The following is a 6109-nucleotide window of genomic DNA, read 5'->3' as shown; positions in this document are numbered from 1 at the left end:
GCCCTGACAAGATCACAACCCTTCAGGTATAGTCTGAGCCAAAAGGAGGAAAAATCACCTCCTTTGGCCTGCATGCTATGCTACTATTAATGAGGCCCAAACTTTTGGGAAAGCTATATATATTGTTGTGTTTTCTCATTTAGCTCATGGGAAAGAGAGGAAGCTCTCATTTCAGTCATCTGCTTTGGTTTCCTACAGCCTCTTACTGCTCCCCACATCCCCAGACGCTGCCCCACTGGGCTTCTGTCCATCCTATACCCCTTCACCCATTACCCTCTGCCTTGTTCACAACCCTTTCAGTTCCCTGCTAGCCTACTCCTTCCCACCTTTGTACATACAGTATCCTTGGCCTAGAATGCCCTGGCTCGTCTTCTCCTGGCTAATTCCTCATCACTCACCTTTCTTCTCACTTCCTCCAGGAAGTCTTCCCTGAAGCTCCCTTCTCTCCCTCACTAAATTAAGCCCTCAGTTATCCCTCTCATATAACACCCTGTACTTTTCTTTCACGATGCTTATCAGAGTGTCTCTTTTTCCTTATCTGATAAAGGTCTGCCTCTCCCACTAGATAGTTAGCCCCTGAGGGCAGGGAACACATCTGCTTCTACTCCTCCACTACATTCCCAACAGGGATCACTGCCTGACATGAGGTGTATGTACAATAAGGTGGATCAAGTAAATGAATGAATGAATGAGGCACACTGTTATTTTATCTGATTAGGCAGAACACCTCAATTGCCATAGCACTCCATCCCATTTAGATGGAGCAAGAGGATGCAGTATAGCATGTGGGCTTTGGAGACAGGCAGACCTGGGCCTGGACTCCAGCACTGCCACCTACCAGATTGTGCCTTTGGTGTGTCACTTCATCTCTCCAAGCCTTCACTCGTCAGTAAAACTGGGATGGTAACAGTACCCACCTCCCAGGATGGCAGGTGACATAGTTTTGTATGTAGAGGGCCTGGACGTAAAGCTCAGAATATGTGAGTCTCCTTTCCAGGACACTGGCGAGAGGGGCGTCCCACAACCTCTGACAGGTCCTTGTCACTGCTGCAGGCCCAGAGCACAGGCCAGGAAGGAGGTTGTCTCTTACAAGTAGGGCTTCTCTGGGAACTCTTAAATCAAGTACGGGACCATCTTTGCCCTCAAATGGCATTAGAGCCCCTTCATCCTTGTTCCTCTTTCAGAGCCACAGGGAAAGGGCATGGTTTACTACTTCCATTTTCTGAATGAGCAAGCCGAGGCCCGAGGCCTGGCTCCACGGGGGGCCCTGGCGTACTCCAAGCCTGGCTGTTGCCCCACTGCTACAGCTGCAGACCTTTCGGCCCTCACCCACCGAGCCCACAGCGACGGAAGGCACCTTGGAGCTCTGCTCCCTCTTCCAAGAATCCAGAGGCCCAAAGGGAGTCTGCCGGGCCTTCAATCCCCAAGGACCTGCCATCTGGGCCAGCAGGCAAAGGGTAACCATGTAATGTCAGCAGATGAAGCCACCATGAGGCCAGCCTGTTGCAGCACGGAGATGACATGCTCCCAGATCACACCTGAATTAGCAGCACGTCCTCATGAGGGCTGGGAAGCTGAAATCTCCCGTCTGCCTCTTGCCCTCACACCTATCTACTCCCAACATTCCTTTGCTATTAGACAACTGGCAGTTCTTCTGGCCTGATCCTTCCTGTTGCTTTGCCCCAGGTGGTACCAAACCTGCCTTGAATATCGTAGAATATTTGGTTCCACCAGGAAGCTCTCGGTGTAAACAACCTGTCAGTCACTGGGATCTGATTCCAGGGTTCTTTGTTCAGAGGCAGTTGCATGACATTTTGGATTTTTGTGCTGCCCTAGAAACCACAACTAAGTATGAAGGAAGGTACAGAAAGAAAAAGGTAATGAAGCAGCTGCTATGTTAGGACTAAAAAACAGGCACCTGGTGGTGGCAGTGGTGGTGGTGGTGGTGGAGGGAGGTTTCAGCAGACTCAGGGAGGTAAATGCTCATGAGTACGCAGGAGCAGACTGTTTGGGGGTCGCTGTAGAGCAGAAAGAATAGCTGGGGGGCCCTGACTTTCCCATCTATAAAATGGAATTATTACTAGTTAGCTCTATCACAAAGCTGCTCTATTAGGAGGGTGAAAAGAGATCAAGGCAACTGTTAGCAGTGTAGAGAACATGTGACACATGTGAGCAACTTGAATATAATCTGGGCTCCATATGGCTCAATCCTGCCAAGTCACACTCAGAAGCACACACTGACAAAGGAATTTAAAGGAACCCCAATCTTTACTTGGTTCTACTAAAGAACATTAAAGTATATCCAACTCACAATCCTCTGGAACATTCCCCAAAAGTTCCTTTATCCCCCCATCTTCTTGTACCTCCTACTGGCTTGGAGACACTATTAGGACAACCCCCAAACTGTACCCCAACTCCTGGCAGGCCTGCATGGCTCTGCTGCCCCCCTCTCCACTCAGGCCCCTTTCAGCTCTTTATTATGGAGTAATTGAGTCTCTGCTCCTTACTTTCCACCTTTACTCATCACCAGAATCTACCACACAAAGGAGGTGCAACCTAAAAAAGTAAGACTCCCTTCCCCTTCCCATCTTCTCAGTTCAGTATCTCAATCATTTTTTCTACTTCCACACAATGCCCAAGAACCATGAAGGCAGACTAAACAATCCTGAGAGAAAAAAACTGTAGTAAGCAAAGCAAAATTCTTTTTAGTGGGTGACACTGGGGACTGTTAATAAATCTTGCACCAACACACACACAACTGTCATTAAGTTCCCCCTCCCCACTAACCACAGGGTAGTTTTTTACACTTTTTAATCATGCTGATTGTCCTTCGCATCATCCCTCACTTCTGCACCCCCTCCATTTCCAGAAGCACAGGTGCAGCCAGGCCTTCGGCACACCCTTGCTTTCCCTCCTTGGCAGCTGGCTTCCTTCCTGACCCCAGATTCTCAATTGTCCAATCTGACCCGCACACCACACAGCCGATCCTCACCACACTCCTCGCTCCCCATGCTCCCCTGCCGAAGCTCTCAACTCCCTACCATGTGGAGTCTTAAGTTCCTATCCAGGCACCCCACATCCAGCATGAGGCAGCATGTTTCCACGCTTTGGATCCACTTTTAACAGGCTGGCCGGCCCCCCAGTGAGCACGAGCCCAAGCTCTGCTCCCTCCACAAGGCCCCCCTGACTACTTCTGGTTCTGAACCACTGCACTCAAAGAGTCTGTACTACACTGTCGTACTTTTGATTTTCACTGTCATTTGTGTTGTTTCATAGCTTTGCAGCCTTCTTCCCCTAAGACCATGAGCTCCCTGGGATAAGAAGCACCCAGTAGTACTCAAGTCATCTTCCTCTGTTAGCTCATGACAAGAAAGAAGACCCATTCCTACTCCAAAGGCTTGATGGAAATCCCCAGATGCCTTCTGCCGAGTCTCTTGCATTAACTACCTGTCAAGTAATTTTTAAGAACTTCTGGATAAAGGGAAGAAGGAACCCTTTTCTAAAATATATGTATTTATTGCTTTCGTGGTAGATAATATATATTCATCTGGCTCAAAACTTAAAATGAAATCAGTCTTCCACCTTTGTTTCTCAACCACCCAGTCCCCCTCCCAGGAGGCAAAAAAAATGTTTTGTTTATTTTTCAATAGGTATTTGATGCATTTATAAGCAACTATGAATACATCCTCCTTTTCTCCCTCTACTTTTTTTATCCACATGCTAGCATGTGATTACATTGTTCAGCATCTTGTATTTTCTGTTCAGCAATATATCTGAGACATCATTCTGTATCAGCAGCTAGAGTGTCCTCACATTTTGTCTCGTGGCTGTGTAATGTTCCAGTGGAGGAATGGCCTAATTTATTTAACCAATCTCCATCTGTTAGATAGTGAGGGTATTTTCAGTCTTTTACTACCATGTACAAGGCTGCAATGTATAGCCTTGTTCAGACATAATGAAATATAGGTGAGCGTATCTGTGGAACAAATCCCGGAAGTGGAATTGCTGGGTCAAAGGGTAAGGCATATATATCATTTTGATAAATATTCCTAAATTGTTCTCCAAAGAAGTTGTGCCAATTTACTCTCCTACCAGCAATTTATGAGGGTGCCAGTTCTCCACACCCTCACCGATCTAATAGGTGAAAACTTGTTTCAGTGAAGTTTGTTTTCTTCACGAATGTGGTTGAGCACCGTTTTGTTTAAGGGCTGTGGGATGGGGACCCTGTTTTTATCCTCTGCTTACTTTTCTTTTATGTTCTTGGTCTTTTTCCAATCCATGTATAGGAGCTCTTTATATGTTGGAGGAATTAGCCCTTTGTTATATGAGCTGCTTGTGATTTTCTGACTCTGTTGTCTTTTGACCTTGCCTAGGATAAATTATTTCCCTGTAGTCAGGTTTCTCGGTCTGCTTTGACGGCTCCTAGGCTGTATGCGTTGCAGGACCCCCTAGCCCCGCCCTCCACACACACCTGTGTTTATTTGTTAGTACAAGAAGCTTGGAATGACTTACCAGGTGTTGCAAGGACAACTACTGCCCTCCAGGAGCCCTGAATTTTAGGGGGACACAAAGTAAACTGACATTTGCATTCCATGTTATAATAAATAGAAGGGGGGCACAATGGCAACCTGGACAAGGACCACCTAATCCAGCCTGAGTTGGCCAGGGCAGGCTTTACACAGGAGTTGGCACCCAGGTGCCCCACAAGCACGAGTAGGAGTCAGCCAGGTGAAGAACGGCCTTCCAGTAAAGTGGCAGCATGTGCAAAGGAAGAACACGAAGCAGTGGGGCTCTGTCCAGGTCGTCCAGCCTGGCAAGAGGACAGGGAGCTCTGCGGGGCTGACAGGTGGCGAGGGGTGGAGCTAGAAAGGTAGGCAGGGAACAGATCACAGCGGGTCCAGAGTACACTGCCCAGAATCCAAGGCCTTCCCCGGGGGCAGCAGGGAGGCAGCAGAGGAGCACAAAAGAAATGCAGACAGTGCAGACACTGGGCCCTGGCTTGGCGGCTTCTGCCTCCTGTCCAGCAGCGGCCACAGAAGCCTAGAGAGGCTGCAGCCTGCCAAACAAGACTGTGAATTTCACACCCAAATGTTCTACTCTGTCAAACTTCCAGAATTCTATAAAAATCATCAGGGAAACTAGCATCTTCTCTGAGATTTCTACCCAAGATGATGACAACTTCAAGAGCTTTGACTCTTGGGTGGTGAAAGTTGTGGCATCACTCCTACATCAGCCCTCCTCTGGCAAGTAGGGCCAGGAAAATGCAGCCTGGACACTGACCCTCTCCTCTTAGCTCCAGCCTGGCTCAGCGAACAGCTGGGCTCTTCAGTTTGAGCCCACGTCCATTCATCCAGACCCCGATTCAAAATGCGCAACAGGGATGGGGCCTCCAGCTAGTCACGTCCACGGGACATCTCTGTCCTTCCAGCCAGCAAGGCTATGTTGGTCTGAGCAGCCAAAGCTATTTTCAGAGGTAGCAGGCAGAAGCCTATGAACTTCTCTGCTCCTGTGGTCTTTTAAAACAGGCACTTTATAGCAGGTCTCCTGGGCAACTGTCTTCCCTAAAGTGCCCAATACAGTCTTGCACACTATAAGCACTCAGTAAGCGAGCAGTTTCTGTTAAAATTGGAAAACCTCACCATTTATTAGCAGCTTGCTGAGGGAAAGGAAGAGCAATGTGGACAGGAGGGGCAAATTTGGAAACCATTTAAGTCAAACTTTGGGATTGCCTCTGGATTTCAATTATCCAGGCCCTCCCTGTGCCCCAACACCCAGAGAGGTTGGTTCTTGATGCTATCATCTGAGTTGTATTTGTTTAGTGCCCTAAGGGAATTTAATCCCAAAGGTTCCCTTGGTTAAGTCAAGTCCTATAGAGACAAAGCTCTTAGAGGCCACTGGAGGTCTTGGTTATGGCCAACAGGCTTCCTGGTGTTCCCTGAAGGAACCTCTACATTCAGTGGTCCGAAGGCATGCATAGGGTGCCTACTCACCCCTGGCTTGGAGGGCAGGAAGCCAGCCCAAATAGCAGCTCCAAATAGGCAAATAAGCCCCCACCAAACAATACTGCAGCCACCAAACAGCAATTAGGTCAAAGGCAAGGTGACAGGGG

Source organism: Manis pentadactyla, chromosome 11 (genome assembly GCF_030020395.1).
Source record: "Manis pentadactyla isolate mManPen7 chromosome 11, mManPen7.hap1, whole genome shotgun sequence".
NCBI classification, from domain to species: domain Eukaryota; kingdom Metazoa; phylum Chordata; class Mammalia; order Pholidota; family Manidae; genus Manis; species Manis pentadactyla.
The sequence above is the reverse complement of the archived record's forward strand: the minus strand, read 5'-3'. Positions refer to the sequence as shown.